The sequence below is a fragment of the Pinus tabuliformis genome, chromosome 8 (genome assembly GCF_031772625.1).
Source record: "Pinus tabuliformis cultivar Carrire ecotype Pingquan chromosome 8, CPIR1, whole genome shotgun sequence".
In the NCBI taxonomy this organism is placed as follows: domain Eukaryota; kingdom Viridiplantae; phylum Streptophyta; class Pinopsida; order Pinales; family Pinaceae; genus Pinus; species Pinus tabuliformis.
Window position 1 is genome coordinate 1,421,328,299 of NC_142294.1, and position 26,680 is coordinate 1,421,354,978.

Sequence of the window (26,680 nt, forward strand, 5' to 3'; positions counted from 1 at the left end):
TTTGACCAAACCACAAGTCAAGTAGTTATAGAATATCATGAGTCAAGTCAAGAAAGTGCAAAGCCAACAAGTAACCTTTTGTGCTCCCCGTATTTGTATAAGCCGCTTGCTCTCATGTTCATATAAGAAGTTTGTTTAATAAGAAAAGAAACTTATTTATTAGAATTAATTCTCATATGAATGTGTATATTTTCAGTTTACACATTACAACTAAAAGTGAAATCCTAATAACCAAATCAACATTAATATATATTGGGTTATGGTGTTAATTTCAATAGCGAAATTATGATGTCCCCAGAGGGATGGAGAAAATGATGGGGAAAAGACCTCACTTTTAGAAATTGATTTCTTTGGAGAGATACCTAGAATATCATTCAGTCCAGACACCGAATCCCTTTTTGTTGATATGACTAGTCATCCATTCTGTGGTCTCATTGAATATAGCAGAAGCCATGAATATTTTTATCTTGATTCTTTAATATCAAGTTCCTTGATCAATTATTTAGAAAGTGAAATCACGTGCACATTGCCAGTCACAAGATAGGCTCAGAAACTAGATGTCAAGCTAAGATCACAAGAGATGTTGTCTTACACTGCATGTCTAAAACTGCGATGGCAACTTGGTTGTGCAAACCACTACAACCTTTCGTATCAAACAAAGGCAATGCCCCCGTGAGATCCTCCCTTCACTTATCTCTTGCGTTGTGGGAAATGATTAAAGCACTTTTTTTGACCATCAAAGGAATGAGGATAAGGTAGGAGTGACACTTCATGAATTGGATTCTTTCTCACAGGTTTGTAAAATTCAAAAAAAATTTGAGCCTTTCAGCTTTAAAGCATTCGGTGGATCAATTCATTCAAACAAATTCCAAGCCTTTGAGATTTAATACATTTGGTGGATTGATTCATTCAATCAAATTTGGTTGGATATGCATGCCATCCCAATCATGGTACCCGAATTGGATAGAGGACATTATAAATTCCATTTCGGACGAAGAAAACCACTATAAGGATGATTAATTCCTTTCGATCCACAAAGCCATTTTCTTTGCTTGCCTTATCCACTTAGCGGGGGGATGTTTCCGTATACCTATGGATAATGGTGATCTAGTTTTCTGTTCGGATCTTTGTGTTGTAGATAGAGGAAACACATAATTGGGGTTGTCATGAAGGAAATTATCTTTAAATAAATAGGGTTTTTCCTTTCGTTTCTCTACATCAAGGTAGTAGGTCAATCATCCAAGTGTAGTGATTGACATTCAAGTAAGGTCCGTAGATTTCCTAGGTACATCTACACATATCTTCATTTTACTCGCATATCTACCACCCATGTATATATGACCTCGAATCAATAATTTTCATTTTCTTTGGTTTAGAAATTAGAAAATAGAGTCCACCTAGTCAAGCAAGATATGGAATTGAACCGAAAGATTTCCTTAGGAGCCTGATGTCGTCGACTAAGGCTCAACCAAACTTGTATTGATATGTCTCACTTAGACTCACATACCTACGTAGAACTTAACTAAAGAGAGAGCAATTCCAGTTTGGCCCAGGCAAAATGAGTTGGAACAAAAGCAATTTCTGATTGCAAATGCATTCCTTCCATTCAAAACCGTTGAAATTGTAGATGTTGTCAACATTGACACGAATGTAGGTCCTTGTTAGATTGTGAGGATGACATTGGATTAGATAAGAAAATATGTTTTTTTCTAAGACTATAGAAAGGTTGAAAGTTTGCTTAGTGTTAGCTTAGATAAGAAAATGTGATTTTTTTAAGGCTGTGGAAAGGTTGTGATAATTGTATACTTCTTTGACGAGTTTCTTTAGTGTTTTGTGTTGAAATTTTAGTGTAATAAAAATGGTTTTTCACCCCAGCAGGGTCTACGACTGTGGAATTCGAGGGCCGCACACTGGTTCATGTCATTATAACATGTATCATAGCTGTAAGCAAAAGCTTAATAGTTGGCTATGATATAGGAATTTCAGGTGGAGTGATTGGCATAGATGACCTTCTTGTTTAATTATTCCTTGTGGTCGCATGTAAAAAGCATGAGGTGAAGGAAAATGATTACTGCAAGTACGATAATCAAATACTGTAACTCTTCACTTCATCTTTGTAATTAGCCGGTCTGGTCGTGATTTTTTATTTTTTTTTGCGTCCTTTACCAGAAGATTTAGTTGGAGACCGACCATGCTTATTGTCGACGGTTTCTTTCTTTGTGGAGTTGTCTTAAAAGCTACCGTGGAGAATCTTATCATGCTCTTCATCGAAAGCATATTACTCAGATGTGGTGTTGGATTTGGAAATCAAGTCTATAAACAGACGATGCACACTCCCAGAAAGACATATTGGAGATTTACAATATAGTTAGAAATTTACAATATAATTGGAACTTTACAAAATATTCGGGGATTTATAGTATGTTTGGAGATTCAAATTATGTGGGTATTTGAATCTTGATGCAATAAGGTCAAATAGTAAACTATAATTGTTTTATAATTCATTAATTACATTTATAAAGTGTATATGGGAATAGTGTCTATATAAATAAACAAGGCTGGATTTAATTCTTACACATATATTAGATATTCAAGTCTTTCGATAGCTATAGTAGCAAGGTGGAGCAGAGAAAAAAATGAGAAATATTAGATGGGATAAATAATTTTGCAATGTGGTTATATAACATAGAACCTTGTAGTGATGTGGCGAAATTGAGAATAATACAAAGGCTAACCGCAATTAACATATTGATAAATCTCGATAAGTAGAAATGGACAAATTGGTCACTGATGTATTTTGCCTACTTAATTAGGTTTTGGGATTTATATGGATATTACATTTTCATTTCATTATATGTTCTCCAAAACTTAAGTTATTGTTGAATTCTCTTGTGAATGTTCATCGTAGAACAGAAGAAATAAACAATTTTGTAATAATTGTAAAGTATGGTTAGTGCATCGAAAGAGGGATGCTATACCCACAATGTTAATGACAAGTAGTACATATGCACGAATAATATATATATCATTAATGAATGAGAAGGATCAAATACTAAATGCCTCCTCGTAAGAGGAGTAAAGCATATAACCAACTTAAGAAGAATAATGGATATATTATGTAATGAAAATTATTAATAAATAGGGGAGGTGAATAATTGTTTGGATTAAAAATTTGATGAAATTCAATGATATGGTCATCATATCATTCTACTCATATTAAAATCAAGTATGAGCTTTATATTTTCGATGCAAGGACAGAGCTTAATAAAATACATACTAATGTCGGTAAAGATAGTCTAGTCAAGGACATAACTTATTGAAATAAAGTTTATGTGTATAGAGATCTTGAAATATGAAGGGAAGAAATGTTGAACCTTTATGGAAAAACAAATGTAGATGGAATCCATATAAATCACTCAAAAGAAGTTCATAACATTTTATCAAAAGTATCTGAAATTGAATGAGTATATGTCCAGGAAATTTCCATGAGAAATCATTAAAATCATAAAGGACGGGTCTATGTATGTGGTAGGAGACTATGTATTTTAAAAATTGTCTTTCAACCTAATATGTTGGTTGATGTGTCTACATGTAATGATGAAATCCATTTGGAATGTAGTTTTGTCATTGGGAAAATACTATTTAAGGGAACTTAACCTTACTAGGTTACTATATTCAGTAACATATTCATATTTCGTACCTACAAGTACCTTTGAGTAAAACCATATCGAAATAATTGTAACTAATATAAATAAGAAGATAAAATTATATGTTCAAATTGAGACTAAACTAGGATTAGAGTTGTGAAGAGTATGCACACATGAAATACAACTTACTGTATGCATGGAGACATCATACATTAATAATTGTATGACCTTCATAAGTAGGTCAATGAGATTGGCACCTAAAAGTACCAATACATAATGGAAGTATAAAAGCAGCTCCTAAGGCTAGCAATTAATACCAGTAAGACAATATTAAATGCAAGTCCAAGGTCACATTCTTGCATTTACCCAAACTCCAATGTGTCAAATAAAGTCATGCAATCACAAACTTAACAATCCTGATGTGCATACCATCTGATTATGGATGGAGTCCTGTTGATATCTTACCAATAGGAATATTTCCAATATGAAGCAAGAAAAATATTCTTTTAGTAGAAGGATTGTAGATTTTACAAAGGTACTTCATGTGTGAAGTGATAATATTAAAATGATCTGTGTGTATATATAAACACTATATGAATAACAAATTGGATATGGTGGTGCTGATGCAATTAAATTAAAAATAGAGAAATTCAAATGCAGCCTAACGAATAGTAAGAAGTACCCTAGATTTGAAGCATGAATTGCCCAAAATAATTAACAATTTCTTGATAAACCCAAAAGGTTTCACATTACAACAACTTATGAGGATCTAAGGATCTTATGATAGTAATAAAATAATGCAAAGGAGTGACATATACAAGCTTATATAAGAGAGAATAATAAACCATACAACAATTCATTGTTGAATCAATGTGATGCTTTTACCATATTGGACGGTTAAGTGGTATTCGTAAGCGAGATTGTTATGTGAAAAGATAATTGTTCAAATCATAGTACAATCTTAGATGCTTATTTTGTACCACTATTTCTTATCAAACAATATTGGAGAGGTCTACCTGTCAAATTTCATTGATAATGTTTTCTTGTTTGGAATATGGCAACATAACAATTGCATGGATAATTTATGAACTATATGCTACCAGGTCATGAGCTAGTGTTAAAGTGGGGTATCAACATACTGAGGATCTAGGTTCACAACTTGGAACACATAGCACCTAAAAACTTAATAGGTGTGAAATTGAGAATATTATCACCTTCATTTATAACTCATATATGAGAAATATATGTATTTGCATACTTATTGTTCAATTGGTTTTTGACATACACTGAATTATTCATGGCCAACAAGGTATTGGAAAAAATGTAGAAATAGCAATAGTAAAGAATATGACATGATTAGTTTATATGTGGAGTACTTTAAGTACCAAAAAATTATGTTCTTGGCTAAAGACAAAGTTAAGGTGATTATTAGACTTCTAATATCTATGATAGACTAACCATCATAGTCAATAATCTGCTTTATGATTAAGCGGAAGTCATATTCTGTTGTTGTTAAAACCTTGTCTATAGGACAAATTCAATCTCAAAACTCAAAGTTATTGGTTTTGTAAATTTGTATTATGTATCTACGTTATCATTTTCTGAAAATTTCCTGCAACCATAAGATACATGAAAAAGTAAAATCACTTGAATACTTTGATGTAAAAAAATTCTGGTATACTCTGGTTGCAGAAGTCGAATAGGTTCATGAATTCCTTATTCTCTCTAATCAACAAACCAAGCACGATTTGATTGGACTTGCCAAAAGTTAATATGAATAACTGAAGGAATTGCTGGCATAATAATAACATGGTTGCAAACATGTGGATGACGTATATGTCGTGCAGGTGATGCTATGGACATTGGTATGGTATACAAGTTGTACAGGTGGTACTGTGTACAAATGGTACATATGGTACATATATATGGCGTGTATAGTTGTGTTTACTGCACACTATGTGTAGGTGCACTGGTAGAAGAAAAGACACTGGGTCGTTTCCTGGTAAGGTAACTGATTCAGAGTGTGTACCTAGGAAGGAAAAAAGTGGAAGCTAAGAATTGGTATTGGAAACTAAGGATAAGTATCTGTATTTTTCTTCAGTCTTAGTATACATATGACATATGGTTCTACTTTATGTTGGTTATATATGGAGTATGATTTTGATTGTTATGTTGAGCTAAATGGATATGATATTTTATATATGTGATTAGTCAAAAGTGCTTGTTTTACTTGTGACTAATGTAGGGAAATTGCAGGAAGCAAGTGTTTGGTAAGAACAAAAAGGAATTGGAAGAATGTAGGGGAAGACGAGGAATTTATTCAAATACAATGAACATGAGGAATCATATTTAAATGATGGGCAACATTACCTGCAGTTACTCAAATAGTAGTAGTGAATATAAAGTTATGACATTAACTGCAGTAAACAAAGTTGAGTTTCTGCATCTAAAATCTCTCACAAAATGGATTGAAACAAATGTTACAGGTAGCAATGGAAGGAGATGTAATGGTATAATTTTTTTATAACCAATATATATCATAAGATCTGCATCAGATGGCAAGGCTATTGGAGTGTGTAAATTTAGAAACAACTACTTATTAATGAGGAAATAATATTGTAAGATGCAGTAATACACCGAGGATGGCGTAAATTTAAGGGGGGAGTGTGTAACACCCCTCCATTGTATGTAAAACTATGCTAACCTAAATCTAAGCTAGGTTTAATGTGTAACAAGAAAATTAAATACTTTATTATTAAATAAATAAAATAAATTAATCACTTGGAAAAGTGAGACACCAAGAGATGTGATTCTTGCAAAATCCCATTGGTAAATGGGAAGGGAAAATTATTTCATGATAAGGCTTCTAGATCCAACTTTATACAAGCTTGATGGATTGGAGATAAATATCCATTAAGTTACTTAGCTTAAGAAATATGCTAAGTTTAAGAAAAACATGAAATCCTTGCGGGAGAGAAAGGCAAGCTTTTATGAGGAAAAGCCTCATAGGAGAGAAAGGCGAGCTTTTCTGAGAAAAGCTTAGGAAAATGGATAAAAAGATCCATAAAAGTGGGACGCTGCTAATGGAAACCATATCATGAAAGAGGGTATTAAATACACATTGAAGAGATCAATAGGGGGTAGTTGATCCGTGGCAAGAACTCTCAGCTTGGGGGTAAACTGGTGAAAGTCAGCTCTAGGTTGCGTGGCTATGCTCAATTCTCTAAGTGAAATTCTATCCAATTTCTCTTGGCTAAGCCACTTGCATGGGATGTACTGCATGTTTACTTCTTACATTTTATGTTGTTGAATCACTCAGCTCAAATGTATATTTGTATGTGTTTTTATTTATTTATTTATGAGGATGATTAAATTCTTATGCATGTGACCCCTATTGCATCCAAGCGTAGATTTAATGATGGGAGCATAGTAGGTAGTTATTAATATTTGGGTCAAGGAGCTATCTGGCACATGTTACTAATGGTAGAATCTGCATGTGACCACTATGCACAAGTAGAATCATCTGTACTAACTTTATTGATGAGATGATTATATACGAATGCATGGTATAACTATTGAATCTAAATTTAATCACAATTAAATTTAGTGAAGGAACATAGTACATCTCTAAACTTATGTTATATTGCTGTTTATAAGGTGGTGAATATTTTTGCATGAGACAATGATAGATGTAGAACAATTATGTTTTAAGACTATGGAAAGGTTGTGATAATTGTATACCTCTTTGATGAGTTTCTTTAGTGTTTTGTGTTGAAAGTTTAGTGCAAGAAAAATGGTTGTTGGAGGGTTTTCTACCCCAACAGGGTTTGCGACTGTGGAATTCGAGGGCCGCACACCGGTTCATGTAATTACAACTTGTATCATCACTGCAAGCAGAAACTTAATGGTTGGCTACGATATAGGAATTTTACGTGGAGTGATCGACATAGATGACCTTCTCATTTAATTCTTCCCCGTGGTCGCATGCAAAAAGCATGAGGTGAAGGAAAAATATTACTTCAAGTACGATAATTAAATATTGAAACTCTTTACTTCATTTCTGTACTTATCTAGTTTAGTTGTGACTTTTTTGTGTGTCCTATACCAGAAGATTTAGCCGGAGACCGCCCATGCTTATTTCCGATGCTTTCTTTCTTTTTGGAGTCGTCTTGAATGCTACTGTGGAGCATATTATCATGATCATCACCGGAAGGATATTACTTAGATGTGGTGTTGGATTTGGAAATCAAGTCTGTAAACAAACGATGCACACTCTCAGAAAGACATATTGGAAATTTACAATATAGTTAGAAATTTATAATATAATTGGAAATTTACAAAATATTCGGGCATTTATAATATGTTTGGAGATTAAAATTATATGGGTATTTGAATCTTGATACAATAAGGTCAAATAGTAAACTATAATTGTTTTATAATTCAATAATTACATTTATAGAGTGTATATGGGAATATTTTCTATATAAATAAACAAGCTTGGATTTAATCCTTACACCTATATTAAATATTCAAGTCTTCCAATAGCTATAGTAAGAAGGTGGAGCGAGGAAAAAAGCTGAAAAAAATTAGATGGGATAAATAATTTTTCAATGTGGTTATATAACATATAACCTTATAGCGATGTGGTGAAATTGAGAGTAATACAAAGACTAACCACAATTAACATATTGATAAATCTTGATAAGTAGAAATGGACAAATTGGATACTGATGTATTTTGCCTACTTAATTAGGTTTTGGGATTTATATGGATATTACATTTTTATTTCATTATATGTTCTCCAAAACATAAGTTATTGTTGAATTCTCTTGTGAATGTTCATCACAGAACATAAGAAATAAAAAATTTTGTAATAATTGTAAGATATGGTTAGTGCATCAAAAGAGGGATGCTATACTCACAACGTTAATGACATGTAGTACATCTGTAAGAATAATATATATATATATATATATATATATATATATATATAAGGAATGAGAAGGTTCAAATACTAAATGCCAGGACATAAGAGGAGTAAAGCATATAACCAGCTTAGGAAGAATAATGGATATATTATGTGATGAAAATTATGAATATATAGGAGGTGAATAAGTGATTGGATTAAAAATTTGCTGAAATTTAATGATATGGTCATCATATCATTCTACTCATATTAAAATCAAAGTATGAGTTTTATGTTTTCTATGCAAGGACATAGCTTAATAAAATATATACTAATGTTGGTAAAGATAGTCCGGTCAAGGACATAACTTATTGAAGTAAAGTTTATGTGTATAGAGATCTTGAAATATGAAGGGCAGAAATGTTAAACCCTTATGGAATTTTTTTTAGATGAAATCCATATAAATCACTTGAAATAAGTTCATAACATTCTATCAAAAGTATCTGAAATGGAATGAGTATATGTCTAGGAAATTCCCATGAAAAATCATTAAACTCATAAAAAAGAGGTCTATGTAAGTGGTAGGAGACTATGTATTTTAAGAATTGTCTTACAACTTAATATTTTGATTGATGTGTTTACATGTAATGATGCAATCCATTTGGAATGTAGTTTTGTCATTGGGAAAATACTATTGAAGGGAACTTAACCTTACCAGGTTATTATATTCAGTAACATATGCATATTTCATACTTACATGTATCTTTGAGTAAAACCATATTGAAATAATTGTAACTAATATAAATAAGAAGAAAAAATTATATGTTCAAATCTAGACTGAACTAGGATTAGAGTTGTGAAGAGTATGCACACATGAAATACAACTTACTGTATGCATGAAGACATCATACATTAATAATTGTATGACCTTCATAAGTAGGTCAATGGGACTGGCACCCAAAAGTACCAATACATAATGGATGTATAAAAGTAGCTCCTAAGGCTTGCAATTAATACTAGTAAGACAATATTAAATGTAAGTCCAATGCCACATTCTTGAGTTTACCCAAACTCCAATGTGTGAAATCAATTCATGCAATCACAAACTTCACAATCTTGATGTGCATACCATCCGGGTATGGATGGAGTCCTGCTGATATCTTACCAATTGGAATATTTCCAATCTGAAGCAAGAAAAAATGCTTTTAGTAGAAGGATTGTAGATTTTACATAGGTACTTCATGTGGGAAGTGATAATATTAAAATGATCCGTGTGTGTATATAAACACTATATGAAAAACAAATTGGATATGGTGGTGCTGATGCACTTAAATTAAAAATAGAGCAATTCAAATGCAGCCTAATGAATAGTAAGAAGTACCCTAGATTCGAAGCATGATTTGTCCAAAATAATTAAAAATTTCTTGATTAAAACAAAAGGTTTCACATTACAACAACTTGTGAGGATATAAGGATCTTATGCTAGTAATAAAATAATGCAAAGGAGTGACATATAAAAGATTATAGAAGAGAGAATAATAAACCATACAACAACTCATTGTTGAATCAATATGATGCTTTAACCATATTGGATGGTTAAGTGGTATTGGTAAGTGAGATTGTTATGTGCAAAGATAATTGTTCAAATCATAGTACAATCTTAGATGCATATTTTGTACCACTATTTCTTATCAAGCAATCTTGGAGAGGTCTACCTGTCAACTTTCATTGGTAGTGTTGTCTTGTTTGGAGTATGGCAACATAACAATTGCATGGACAATTTATGAACTATATGCTACCAAGTCATGAACTAGTGTTAAAGTGGGGTATCAACATACTAAGGACCTAGGTTCACACGCTAGAACACATAGTACCTAAAAACTTAATAGGTGTGAAATTGAGAATATTATCACCTTCATTTATAACTCATATATGAGAAATATATGTATTTGCATATTGATTGTTCAATTGGTTTTTGACATACACTGAATTATTCATGGCCAACAAGGTGTTGGAAGAAATGTAAAAGGAACAACAGTAAAGCATATGACATGATTAGTTTATATGTGGAGTACTTTAAGTACCAAAAAATTATGTTCTTGGCTAAAGGCAAAGTTAAGGTTGTTATTAGACTTCTAATATCTATGATAGACTAACCATCATAGTCAATAGTCTACTTTATGATTAAGTGGAAGTCATATTCCGTTGTTGTTAAAACCTTGTCTATAGGACAAATTCAATCTCAAAACTCAAAGTTATTGGTTTTGTAAATTTGTATTATGCATCTATGTTATCATTTGCTGAAAATTTCCTGCAACCACAAGATACATGAAAAAGTAAAAGAACTTGAATACTTCGACATAAAAAATTGCAGTTATACTTTGGTTGCAGAAGTTGAATAAGTTCATGAATTCCTTATTCCCTAATCGACAAACCAAGAATGGTTTGATCGAACTTGCCTAAAGTTAATATGAATAATTAAAGCAATTTTTGGCATAATACTAACATGGTTGCAAACATGTGGATGAGGTATATATCGTGCAGGTGATGCTATGTACATTGGTATGGTATACAAGTTGTATAGGTGGTATTGTGTACAAATGGTACATATGGTACTGGTATGGATGCATGATGATATATGGAGTGTATAGGTTTGTGTAATTCACACTATGTTCAGGTGCACTGGTAGAATAGAAGACACTGGGTCGTTTCCTGGTAAGGCAACTGATCCAGAGTGTGTATAGAGGCAGGATAAAAGTGGAAACTAAGAATTGGTATTGGAAACTAAGGATAAGTATCTATATTTTTCTTTATTCTTAGTATACATATGACATATGGTTCTACTCTATGTTGTTTATATATGGAGTATGTTTTTTATGGTTATGTTGAGCTAACTGGATATGATATTTTATACATGTGATTAGTAAAAAATGCTCATTTTACTTGCGAATAATGTAGGAAAACTGCAGGTAGCGAGTGTTTGACAAAAACACAAAGGAATTGGAAGAATGTAGGGGAAGAAAAGAAATTTTTTCAAATACAATGAAAACGAGGAATCATATTTAAATGATGGGAAACATAGCCTGTAGTTACTCAAATAGTAGTACTGAATATCAAGTTATGATATTAACTCCAATAAACAAAGTTGAGTTTGTGCATCTAAAATATCTCACAAAATGGATTGAAACAAATGTTATAGGTAGCAATGGAAGGAGATGTACTGGTATAACTCCTTTATAACCGATATATATCAGAAGATCTGCATCAGATGGAAAGGCTATGGGAGTGTGTAAATTCAGAAACAATTACCTGTGAACGAGGAAATAATATCATAAGATGCAGTAATACACTAAGGATGATGTAAATTTAAGGGGGGGAGTATGTAAAACCCCTCCATTTTATGTAAAACTCTGCAAACCTAAATCTAATCTAGGTCTGATATGTAACAAGAAAAGTAAATACTTTATTATTAAATAAATAAAATAAATTAATCACTTGGAAAAGTGAGACAACAAGAGATGATATTCTTACCAAATCCCATTGGTAAATGGGAAGGGAAAATTCTTTCATGATAATGCTTCTAGATCCAATTCTAGATAAGCTTGATGGATTGGAGATAAATATCCATTAAGTTAATTAACTTAAGAAATATGCTAAGTTTAAGAAAAACATAAAAGCCTTGCGGGAGAGAAAGGCAAGATTTTATGAGGAAAAGCCTCGTAGGAGAAAAATGCGACATTTTATGAGAAAATCCTAGGCAAATTGATAAAAAGATCCATAAAAGTGGGATGTCGCTAATGGAAACCATATCACGAAAGAGGGTATTAAATACCCGTTGAAGAGTTCAACAGGAGGTAGTTGATCTGTGGCGAGGACTCATGTCTTGGGGGTGAACTGGTGAAAGTCAATTCTAGGTTGGGTGGCATTGCTCGGTTCTCTAAGTGACATTCTTTCCAATTTCTCTTGTCTGAACCACTTGCATGGGATGTACTGTATGTTTACTCCTTACATTTTATGTTGTTGAATGTTGTATGTGTTTTCTTTATTTATGAGGATGATTAAATTCTTATGCATGTGACCCCTATTGCATCCAAGTGTAGATTCAGTGATGGGAGCATAGTAGGTAGTTATTAATACTTGGGTCAAGAGCTATCTGGAACATGTTACTAATGGTAGAATCTGCATGTGACCACTATGCATAAGTAGAATCGCTTGTACTAACTTTGTTGATGAGATGATTATATACGGATGTAAGGGATAACTATTGAATCTAAATTTAATCATAATTAAATTTTATGAAGGACATAGTACATCTCTAAACTTATGTGATATCTTTGTTTATAAGGTGCTGAATATTTATGCATGAGACAACAATAGGTGTAGAACAATTATGTTTTAAGCCTATGTTTCATGCTATCTATGCTATGAATTATGCATAATGGGAATTGCATCCACTGAGGAATTGCATAAGCTCTATTTCAGTAATATTGTCACTATGCCAGTAGGAATATAACCATGATTCATGGCCATGCTAGCTACAGTAGAATCAAAATAACGTTTCGTTAATACTTATGCTAAGTCATCAAAGAATATTAATGGTTACATGTTGTGATTGATTCTCTTCTCCAATTTGTAATTTATGCTTAAGGATTGATTTGAAATTTAAGTCTTGTAATTGAATGTAAAAGTCCACATCATGGATTGAGTAAAGCATAGAAGGGGTTTGTATTATTGTGCCTAGGGTGTATGGTTCATTACTTTTGATGTTGTCGAATTTTGAATAATATGAGTATAGTTGCATGATACATATTTGTTCATGTAATGATGGAATAATTATACTTGTGGCAACTATTGAATCTAACTTTAGTCGAAGTAAATTTAAGGAATGGAATCTTAGTAGGTAATTGTCAAATTAGGCTAACGGTGTATGTGACACGAAGGGTGATTAGAGACAGTTAAGTATACATGTAAAAAAAAAATGCATGTATAGCTGAGGGACATGACAAGTGGTATCAGAGCCTAGTTTTAAATAATGGGCCTACCATGGATCATCACAGAGAAAAAAAAAGGAAAAGAAGGAATAAATGGTTTGTAAAATTAAACCAAAGGTTGATAGTAAGTTTTTTTTTTTTTGGTACATAGTTGAAGCATGTTGCTTAGAATGGCCAAATATTCTCCTCTAGCCATGACAGGGGAAGAGGAGTTATATATACAATTAGGAAGACATATAACCCCACCAAACTCCCAGTTAATGGAAATGATAAAATCCTGTAATAGGAACTTGTGTAGCTCTGAAATAGAAATGAACGGCTCTTGAGAGCTAGTGATGAACAAGAACGTAGGATAAGGGAGATGACAGAAAAATCCAGTCATAAAAGTGTGGAACATGAAGGGTTGAAATGGATAGAGGTTGAAATGGAGTTGGAGAAATCTGAAAGTGCTGAAGAATCAAATAGAAAATATTCAAAATCACACAAGAAAAAGAAGAAACTGGAGTTGCATGGAGAATTTCAATAAATTAAACCCCCAACTTTTGATGGGGAAAGGGAGGAAGATGTGGAAGAATGGATACTCAACATGATTAAATACTTCCAGGTGTATTAATATGAAAGTAATTTGAAGGCACCAATAGTTATTTACCAGCTATATGGAAATGCCACTCTGTGGTGGGAAGAGGCTAAAAGTATACACCTACTAGAGGAAAAGACTGTGTCTTGAGAGGAATTTCCGAAGCGGTTTAAATATTAGTACATGAGTGAATGTTATTATCATGACTGTGCTAAGGAATTCCTAAACTGAGGTTAGTACATCTGTTATGAAACCAGCTCAAGAAAAGATAGAAAAGATAGATCAACGCCTTAGAATTCAGCCTCTTTGAGGGGGCAACCTCCTTTACATTACATAAATGAACAATTCTTTGATGATTCAAATGAAAAAACCTCCTTTCTATATATATGAGTCTAAGGAGTCACAATATAATCCAGCCGACCTAACAATAATAATATAAAGCCACAAAAATAACAATAGAGGGATTCTATGGGCACATTAATAACAATATGGGGGCAATGGGGGCACACCAATATAAATAAGGGGTATAACTACAATAGTAATGGGATAATCACTAGTATTATAGGGACCCAACATGCCCCTCGCCTTCAAAAAAGTGTTGTCCTCAACGCTTGAGTAGTTCTAGATACTTCTGCATAAAATTCTCATCCTCCCATGTGGAATCTTCATCGGATAAATTCTTCCACTTGATAAGGTACTTTGAAATTGATCGATTTCATAGCTGTCGAGTTCTTGTTTCTATAACTGCTTCCGGTTCCAATATAATTTTTCCTTCCTCATCAAGTTCTGGCAATATTCTTTGAACTGGGAGATTTTCACCTATAACCTTCTTTAAGCATGAAACATGGAAAATTGGGTACAATCGAGAAGCTGCAAGAAGCTCCAATTTTTATGCCATAGTACCAATCTTTTGCAACACCTTGTACGGACCATAATACTTTGGTGATAATTTATTATCCTTCTTAGCTTGCTTGAGGGACATTTACTTATATGGTTGTAGTCGTAGGAATACCCAATCACCTACATCAAAACTTCTTTCACTGCGATGTTGATCTGCCTGTTGTTTCATTCTATTTTGTGCCAACACGAGGTTATCCTTTAAGAGTTGGAGGACTTGTTGTTGATGTTCGATGTGATGTTCCACTGCTTGAACCTTATAATTTTTTCTTAAATATGATGTGATGGATGGTGGTTGATACCCATAAAGTTCCATAAATGGGGTCATTTTTGTTGCTGTATGAAAGGAAGTGTTATACCACCATTCAGCCAGAGGCAACCATTTGACCCATTGTGTCTGTTGATCAGATACAAAGCAACGAAGATATCCTTCCAAACATTTGTTTACTATCTCAGTTTGCCCATCAAATTGAGGATGATAAGATGAGCTATGAGCTAACTGAGTACCAAGACAAGAAGATAATTCTGTCCAAAATTTCCAGTGAAAATGTGATCTCTGTCACTTACAATAATCTTTGGGTTTCCATGTAGCTTTTGAATTGTTTCCATAAATGCAGTAGAAACTGTACTGGCTTTAAATGGATGTGATAATGCACAAAAGTGTGCATACTTGGTAAGTTTGTCAACTACCACCATTATGACACTCTTTCCCTCAGACTTGGGTAAACCTGTGATAAAATCCATTGATACCTCCTCCCAACGTTGGATTGGAATGGATAAAGGTTGTAATAGACCCGGTGTCTTAATTGTTTCAACTTTATTTTGTTGGAAAACCAAACCTTCTGCTACAAACTTTTGAATATCTGATTTAAGGTCATCCCAAAAAAATTCCTTCTTAACCCTGTGGTAAGTTTTTAAAAATCCTGAGTGCCCTCCTAAGGGAGAAGTGTGCAATTCCATCAGAATCTTTTGTTTTAGCTGGGAATTCTTACAGAGGTATAAGCGATCTTTGTACCATAACGAATCATTTTGCTAGCTAAATGTATCAGAAGTACTGGAATCTTGTTGTAGCTTTCGAATAAGTCCCACACTTCTTCGTCATTCTTCCATTCCTCCCTTGCTTCATTTATCCAATCTGGTTGGATAATAGAAATAGCGCACAACAATGCTTCCACATCCTCATCCTTTCTTGAGAGTGCATCTGCCACCACATTTTGCTTCCCTTTTTTGTAGATGATTTCAAAGTCATAACCCAACATCTTTGTGACCCACTTTTGTTGCTCTTTAGAGGATAATCTTTGTTCTAAAAAGTATTTAAGGCTATCATGATCCGTTTTTACCTTGAAGTGTCTTCCCATTAGGTATGGTCGCCATTTCTTAAGTGCATGGAGTATTGCCAACATTTCTTTCTCATAAATAACTTTGCTTAAAAACTTTCCCTTGATTGGACGACTTTCAAAAGCAATGGGTCTTTCATCTTGCATTAGAACAACACCAATTCCATTTCGCGAAGCATCACATTCCACAATAAAGGTTTTTGTGAAGTCCGGTGTAGCTAAGACGGTGCTTGGCACATTGCCTCTTTAAGATGTTCAAAGGCCTTTGTTGCTTCTGGAGTCCATGAAAATGCATCTTTCTTCAATAATGTCATTAGAGGTGCTGTTATGAAACCAGCTCAAGAAAAGATAGAAAAGATAGATCAACGCCTTAGAATTCAGCCTCTTCGGGGGGCAACCTCCTTTACATTACATAAATGAACAATTCTTTGATGATTCAAACGACAAAACCTCCTTTATATATATGGGAGTCTAAGGAGTCACAATATAATCCAGCCAACCTAACATAATAATATAAAGCCACAAAAATAACAAAAGAGGGATTCTATGGGGCACAATAATAACAATATGGGGGCAATAGGGGCACAACAATATTAATAAGGGGTATAACTACAATAGTAATGGGGTAATCAGTAGTATTATAGGGACCCAACATGCCCCTTTCCTTCAAAAAAGTGTTGTCCTCAATGCTTGAGTAGTTCTGGATACTTCTGCATAAAATTATCATCCTCCCATGAGGAATCTTCAGTGGATAAGTTCTTCCACTTGATAAGATACTCTGAAATTGAACGATTTCGTAGCTGTCAAGTTCTTGTTTCTGTGACTGCTTCCGGTTCCAATATAATTTTTCCTTCCTCGTCAAGTTCTGGCAATACTGTTTGAACTGGGAGCTTGTCCCCTATAACCTTCTTTAAACATGAAACATGGAAAACTGGGTGCAATCGAGAAGCTATAGGAAGCTCCAATTTGTATGCCATAGTACCAATCTTTTGCAACACCTTGTATGGACCATAATACTTTGGTGATAATTTATTATCCTTCTTAGCTTGCTTGAGGGACATTTGCTTATATGGTTGTAGCCGTAGGAATACCCAATCACCTACATCAAAACTTCTTTCACTGCGATGTTGATCTGCCTCTTGCTTCATTCTATTATGTGCCAACACGAGGTTATCCTTTAAGAGTTGGAGGACTTGTTGTTGATGTTCAATGTGGTGTTCCACTGCCTGAACCTTAGAATTTTCTCTTAAATATGATGTGATAGATGGTGGTCATACCCATAAAGTGCCATAAATGGGGTCATTTTTGTTGCTGTATGGAAGGAAGTGTTATACCACCATTCAGCCAGAGGCAACCATTTGACCCATTGTTTCTGTTTATTAGATACAAAGCAACGAAGATATCCTTCCAAACATTTGTTTACTATGTCAGTTTGCCCATCAGATTGAGGATGATAAGATGAACTATGAGCTAACTGAGTACCAAGACAAGAAAATAATTCTGTCCAAAAATTTCCAGTGAAAATGGGATCTCTGTCACTTACAATAATCTTTGGGTTTCCATGTAGCTTTTGAATTGTTTCCATAAATGGAGTAGAAACTGCACTAGCTTTAAATGGATGTGATAATGCACAAAAGTGTGCATACTTGGTAAGTCTATCAACTACCACCATGATGACACTCTTTCCCTCAGACTTGGGTAAATCTGTGATAAAATCCATTGAAACCTCCTCCCAACGTTGGCTTGGAATGGATAAAGGTTGTAATAGACCCAGTGTCTTAATTGTTTCAACTTTATTTTGTTGGCAAACCAAACATTCATCCACAAACTTTTGAATATCTGATTTAAGGCCATCCCAAAAAAATTCCTTCTTAACCCTGTGGTAAGTTTTTAAAAATCCTGAGTGCCCTCCTAAGGGAGAAGTGTGAAATTCCATAAGAATCTTTTGTTTTAGCTGGGAATTCTTACAGAGGTATAAGCGATATTTGTACCATAACGAATCATTTTGCCAGCTAAATGTACCAGACGTACTGGAATCTTGTTGTAACTTTCGAATAAGTGCCCACACTTCTTCGTCATTCTTCCATTCCTCCCTTGCTTCGTTTATCCAATCTGGTTGGATAATAGAAATGGCGCACAACAATGCTTCCACATCCTCATCCTTTCTTGAGAGTGCATCTGCCACCACATTTTTCTTCCCTTTTTTGTAGATGATTTCAAAGTCATAACCCAACATCTTTGTGACCCACTTTTGTTTCTCTTCAGAGGATAATCTTTGTTGTAAAAAGTATTTAAGGCTATCATGATCCGTTTTTACCTTGAAGTGTCTACCCATTAGGTAGGGTCGCCATTTCTTAAGTGCATGGAGTATTGCCAACATTTCCTTCTCATAAATAGCTTTTCTTAAAAACTTTCCCTTGATTGGACGACTTTCAAAAGCAATGGGTCTTTCATCTTGCATTAGAACAACACCAATTCCATTTCCTGAAGCATCACATTCCACAATAAAGGTTTTTATGAAGTCCGGTGTAGCTAAGACGGTGCTTGGCACATTGCCTCTTTAAGATGTTCAAAGGCCTTTGTTGCTTCTGGAGTCCATGAAAATGCATCTTTCTTCAATAATGTTGTTAGATGTGCTGCTATTCTCCCATAATTCTTAACAAACTTGGGATAATACCCTGTCAACCCAAGAAATCCTCGCAGATGCTTTATGGATGTGGGGGCATTTCCATTCTTTAATGGCTTTAATTTTGCTACGGTCTACCTTAACTCCTTCATGAGATACAATATGACCCAAATATTCCACCTCCTGGACTCCAAAGAAACATTTGGATCTTTTTGCATATAATTGTTTCTCCTTCAATAGTTGTAACACCTTGTCAACATGTTCAACATGATCCTTCCAAGACTTGCTGAAGATTAGTATATCATCAAAAAATACTAACACAAATTTTCTAAGGAATGGTTTGAAAATTGAATTCATCAAACCTTGAAATGTTGAAGGTGCATTGGTAAGGCCAAAAGGCATGACCAAAAATTCATAATGACCCTCATGAGTTCTAAATGCTGTTTTTGGAATGTCTTCAGTCTTCATTCTGATTTGATGATATCCTGAACGAAGATCCAACTTGGTGAAGTAAATTGATCCATGCAATTCATCCAGTAGTTCATCAATGACAGGAATGGGGAACTTATCTTTAATAGTGAGCTCGTTGAGCTCCCTATAATCCGGACACATGCGCCATGATCCATCCTTCTTGTGCACCAATACTACTGGAGCAGAGAAAGAACTTTGACTCGGTTGAATTATACCAGCCTCTAGCATTTCTGCAACCATACGTTCAATTTCACTCTTTTGGACATAGGGATATCTGTACGGCCTGATGTTTGGAGGAACACTTCATGGAATTAGATGAATAGCATGATCATGATCATGCAAAGGTGGGAGACCTTTGGGAGTCTCAAATACCTTGGAATGATTGTCCAGGACTTTTTGGAGATGTGGAGAAATAGATGATTCTGAAGTGGACACATCTAGCGAGCATAATTGTGCAATTACACCTCTTTGCTACTTTTTTAGAAGCTTTGTCATACTTTATGAGAGATTTTTCGGCGAAAATCACATGGAATACCATTTGTCGACGCGTTTCGAACCAACTAGTGTGGTTCATCGTCAGGACAAGTTGAAGAAACAGATCCAGCTTAGCATGATAAATAGTCTGAGCAAAGTCTCCAACGACTAAATTGACTAACGGCTAATTTTGACCTTAGGACCCAGGTCAAATCCTTATTTATTAATTTAATGTTATTATTATTATTATAATTATAATTATAATTATAATTATTTTTCTTATGGAAATAAGTTAAATTAGGTAAAATGGCTGGTTTTAAAAAGGGAATTTATTTATTTATTTAAATTTAAATTAATATATATATATATATATATATATATATATATATATATATATATATATATATAAAATTATGATAATAATAATAATAATAATAGGTTATTAAGGTAGGATTAATAATTTTAATGGTTGGTTTGATAATTTATTTATTTATTCAAATTATTAAATAATTATTATTGGTATTATATATATATATATATATATATATTTTAATTAAAATCATAAGTTGACTAGTATTTTTATTCAATAATAATTCAATGGTTATTCTATTTTTATGGAAGTTAGTTAAAATATAAAAATAAAATAATTTTAAGGTTAAAGATGTAATTATTTATTTATTTAACTTATTTATTAACATATATATATATATATAGTTATAATATTCGGTTATTAAAGTAAAAGTTAGGATTAACGGTTAGATTAAAAAGATACTTTATTTAGTAATTTAAATTATTTAATAATAATTATTAAAACAAAATATATATATATATATATATATATATATATATATATATATATATATAGCTAAATTATTTAATAATAATTATTAAAATTATATATATATATATATATATATATATATATATATATATATATATATATATATATCATAGGTTGAGAAAGTAATTAAATAATTTATTTATTAATAATCAAATATATATATAGTTTAAAAAATAATATTTAGGACCAATCCCTTAGAATATATATAAAATATAATTTTAAAGGGTATTAAGTTCAAAAAATATTATTAAAAATTATAAGCTAAATATTATTTAAAAGGAATTTTAGTTAAATAAAGGACCACATAATATATGAATAAATTAAATGCCTAAATAAAGTAAAAAAGTATTATCAAAGATTATAAGTTAATTAATAATTAGATGGAAAATTAGCTACATAAAGGATTTTATAATATCTAAATAAAATAAAGTAAAATTAGTTAAAAATGATAAGTAGATTAGAAATTAAAATGGAGAATTGGTTATATAAAGGACCTTCTACATATAATGAAATGGGAGAATTATTAAAATAATAAGCTGATTAGAATTCACATGAAAAATTAGACCCAAAGGACCTTATAATGAAAAAATTAACTCTTTAAAAAATAAATAATTAAATGAGAAAATAATGATGAGAAAACAAAAAGACATTAAAAATAAATAAATAAATAAAAAAGTAAATAAAATAAATAAATGAATTAATTAAAAAATAAAATAAAATAAAAATAAAAATTAATTAATTAATTAAAAACACAAACAAACAAACAAACAATAATAATAATAATAATAATAATAATAATAAATAAATAAATAAAAATAAAATAAAGTAAAATAAAATAAAAATAATAATAAAGACGCCCTAAAGAGGAGGGCGGAAAACGACTAGGAAGAGAGTGCTGGGACCCAACACCTACTAATTTTCCAGCCATCCTCCCTATTGAGATTGCTTGGCCTCTTTTCAATCTCAAGCGCTTCCCTAAACTTTCGATGATGGAAATGCGAAACCTTAGCAATAACACTAGCCTCCTCAATACAAACATGATGATTGGTTTTCTCAGCATGTTCAGCTAAAGCGGAAGACTTAGCTCTCATGTGCTTAAGGTCCGCTGCGTGTTCACTAAACCTTGATGGAGCGACCAGTCTCCCCAATATAGGGGGTCCCACAGGAACAAGGGATCATATAAACACCTTTCATATCCTTAGGGTCGATAGGATCCTTCACCGATCTCAGGGACATACGAATGGTGTTCAGAGGCCTAAAGGTTACAGGGATACTATGATTCCTGAGAATCCTACCATTCTATTAGAGCTGATTATCTTTCATGGTTTCCCTGCAATACACCTTAATTCAACTTCCTTTCCTTCCGTAGAAAATTTGATGAAAAGTTCTTGAAAATTAAAAGCTATTGTACCCACGGATTGTAGCCATTGGACTCCTAGTACAACATCAACACCTCCCATTGGAATGGAAAGCATTGGGCTATTCAATACATATTCTCCCATGGATAGCTTGATATTATGGCACTTTCTAGAGCAATTTATTGTTCCTCCATTTGCAATCATCACTTGACACTCTGGTGCTAGATATAGGAAGCAATTCAATTCTTTTGCTACCTTACAATGAATAAAATTGTGGGTGCTTCCTGAATCAATCAACACTATTACCTTTTTCTTCTTGATTTGTCCTTCTATCTTGATAGTTTGAGGAGTGGTAATTCCCGCCAATGCATTACAAGATATGGTCGGATTTATTTGTTCTTCATCTAGGCTTTGTTCCTGGAGCATATCCTCTTCTTTTGACCTTTCTTGCTCCTTTTCTTCTTCCTCTTCACAATCTATGTAGAATAATTTCTTCTCAGCACACTTATGACCTTTAGTGTATTTGCTATCACAACTGTAACAAAGCCCTTTTGCTCTTTTTTCTTCCAATTGTTGTGGTGTCAACCTTATAGGTTGTGGAAGACTCGGGGAAGCAACACTTCCGTCTTTATAGTTGTGAGTGGTATGCTTCCTGGTTGCCATAATTTTGCTTTTCATTTTTCTTGCTAACCTGAATACCTTCTCTAATGAATCAGGTTCCCAAAGGCGAACATCATGTTGGATATTATCCTTTAAAGACCCTATGAACACATCAATCCTATGCTCCTCTAGAATATCTTTTACCCTTATGTTCAATTTTTGGAACTCCTCAATGTGCTCCATTATTGAACCCTTTTGTTTGAGACTTATCAATTGGCTAAAAAAAGTGTTGCTTTTTGTATCCTCATAATGTGCTATCAATTCTTCCGTAAAAATTGCCCAAGTGATAAATGGTTTACGAGAGCAAAGGCATTGATACCATACAAACTGATTTGGTTCCAAATATAAAGTTTCCATACGTACCTTTTGTGTGTTTTGCACATTATTGAGATCGAAGAATTGCTCCATCTGTAATATCCATGTGGCGGGATCCTTGCCATCAAACTTCCTCATATCGATTTTTGGAATATGGTGAGTCTTCGATCCAACATTAGCGTCTATGGAATCATGATTAAAATTTCTTTTGTTCTCATCATGAGTTTCCTTTAGTACCTTTTCACCCTTAGGGACCATTTCTTGTAGCAACTTATTCATATTTATCTTCAATTCGTCCATGTCTATCTTCAAATCATCCATATTAGCTTCCATGTCAATCATCTTAGCTTCTACGCCTTTCTTTAAAGAGTCCATCTTAGCTTCTACACATTTCTTTAAACCATCCATCTTAGCTTCTACATCTTTCTTTAAACCATCCATCCTAGATTCTATTCCTTTTTGTGCAAGGGACAATTGTTGCACTTGGTCTTGTAATTTTGATATATCATGTTGCATTTCTTCCTCTTCTTCATGAGTCATGCTAGAGCTTTCAGGTTCCTTACTAGGTGTTTGCATTTCCTTTCCTCGGGGCATCAGTTACCGATAATAGTGCTCTACTATGCCCTTTGAATTCCTTCAAAATAAATTTTCAAACCAATCTTAAGCAAAAATTTAAGAAAATATACACACCTTTTACTTTGTAGGAGCTCGATATTGCCTCTGATGTATCTCTATACTTTCCAATCATCTAGTTCTAAATTTGTGAGCTGTAGTAGCCCTCTGTGTTCTCTTTCCAATGCCACAAGTCTGACCCAAATTGGATTCTCCAAGGAAGAGTTATGTGAAATCTCCCACAATGACTTGCTTATAGACTAGTTCAGTAGAGTGAACTTGTACGACTTGCCACAAGTCACTGTTTCGACCTTTGGATCTGAAACATGCATACAAGAAACTACAATCCATCCTCTTTCTGTACCTTCTTACAAAATTTGAATCTAATCCCAAGAGAGAAAGTTATGACGATTTTCCCCAGGTCACCTGTTTTAAATGTAATTCAGGAGTCTGCAAAAAGACCAACTTCCTCAGATCATATCTCCGCAAATATCGCGCTAAAAGCTCAGAAATTCGGATCCAATGTTCAGCGTGATTTCTTCTCAAATGGGTTTTTTTTCCGACTTCTGAAACGTCACAGAAAAAAGTTATAGCGAAAATTCCACGATGACCTGTTTGAAGCAGCGAAACCCTAGAATCCAAAGCTTCGATACCAAATGTTATGAAACCAGCTCAAGAAAAGATAGAAAAGATAGATCAACGACTTAGAATTCAGCCTCTTCGAGAGGGCAACCTCCTTTACATTACATAAATGAACAATTCTTGGATGATTCAAATGACAAAACCTCCTTTATATATATAGGAGTCTAAGGAGTCACAATATAATCCAGCCGACCTAACAATAATAATATAAAGCCACAAAAATAACAATAAAGGGATTCTATGAGAGACAGTAATAACAATATGGGGGCAATAGGGGCACAACAATATTAATAAGGGGTATAACTACAATAGTAATGGGGTAATCACTAGTATTATAGGGACCCAACAAGTGCTGCTATTCTCCCATAATTCTTAACAAACTTGCGATAATACCCTGTCAACCCAAGAAATCCACGCAGATGCTTTATGGATGTGGGGATTTTCCATTCCTTAATGGCTTTAATTTTGCTAGGGTCTACCTTAACTCCTTCATGAGATACAATATGACCCAAATATTCCACCTCCTAGACTCCAAAGAAAAATTTGGATCTTTTCGCATATAATTGTTTCTCCTCCAATAGTTGTAGCACCCTGTCAACATGTTCAACATGATCCTTCCAAGACTTGCTATAGATTAGTATATCATCAAAAGATACTAACACAAATTTTCTAAGGAATGGTTTGAAAATTGAATTCATCAAACCTTGAAATGTTGAAGGTGCATTGGTAAGGCCAAAAGGCATGACCAAAAATTCATAATGACCCTCATGAGTTCTAAATGCCGTTTTCAGAATGTCTTCAATCTTCATTCTGATTTGATGATTTCCTAAACAAAGATCCAACTTGGTGAAGTAAATTGATCCATGCAATTCATCCAGTAATTCATCAATGACAGGAATGGGGAACTTATCTTTAATAGTGAGCTTGTTGAGCTCCCTATAATCCGGACACATGTGCCATGATCGATCCTTCTTGTGCACCAATACTACTGGAGTAGAGAAAGAACTTTGACTCGGTTGAATTATACCAGCCTCTAGCATTTCTGCAACCATACGTTCAATTTCACTTTTTTGGACATAGGGATATCTGTACGGCCTGATGTTTGGAGGAACACTTCCTGGAATCAGATGAATAGCATGACCATGATCACACATAGGTGGGAGACCTTTTGGAGTCTCAAATACCTTGGAATGATTGTCCAGGACTTTTTGGAGATCTGGAGAAATATATGATTCTAATGTGGAAACATCTAGGGAACATAATTGTGCAATTACACCCCTTTGCTCCTTTTTTAGAAGCTTTGTCATACCATTATAACTGATTATCTTTCCTAGTTTCCCTGCAATACCCCTTAATTCAACTTCCTTTCCTTCCGTAGAAATTTGATGAAAAGTTCTTGAAAATTAAAAGCTATTGTACCCAAGGATTGTAGCCATTGGACTCCTAGTACAACATCAGCATCTCCCATTGGAATGGAAATCATTGGGCTAGTCAATACATATTCTCCCATGGATAGCTTAATATTATGGCACTTTCTAGAGCAATTTATTGTTCCTCCATTTGCAATCATCACTTGACACTCTGGTGCTGGATATAGGAAGCAATTCAATTCTTTTGCTACCCTACAGTGAATAAAATTGTGGGTGCTTCCTGAATCAATCAACACTATTACCTTTTTCTTCTTGATTTGTCCTTCTATCTTGATGGTTTGAGGAGTGGTAATTCCCGCCAATGCATTACAAGATATGGTCGGATTTATTTGTTCTTCATCTAGGCTTTGTTCCTGGAGCATATCCTCTTCTTTTGACCTTTCTTGCTCCTTTCTTCTTCCTCTTCACAATCTATGTAGAATAACAAAGCCCTTTTGCTCTTTTTTCTTCCAATTGTTGTGGTGTCAACCTTATAGGTTGTGGAAGACTAGGGGCAACTGCACTTCCGTCTTTATAGTTGTGCGTGGTATGCTTCTTGGTTGCCATAATTTTGCTTTCCATTTTTCTTGCTAACCTGAATGCCTTCTCTAATGAATCAGGTTCCCAAAGGTGAACATCATGTTGGATATTATCCCTTAAAGACCCTATGAACACATCGATCCTATGCTCCTCTGGAATATCTTTTACCCTTATGTTCAATTTTTGGAATTCCTCATTGTGCTCCATTATTGAACCCTTTTGTTTGAGACTTATCAATTGGCTAAAAAAAGTGTTGCTTTTTGTATCCTCATAATGTGCTATCAATTCTTCCGTAAAAGTTGCCCAAGTGATAAATTGTTTACGAGAGCAAAGCCATTGATACCATACATACTGATTTGGTTCCAAATATAAAGTTG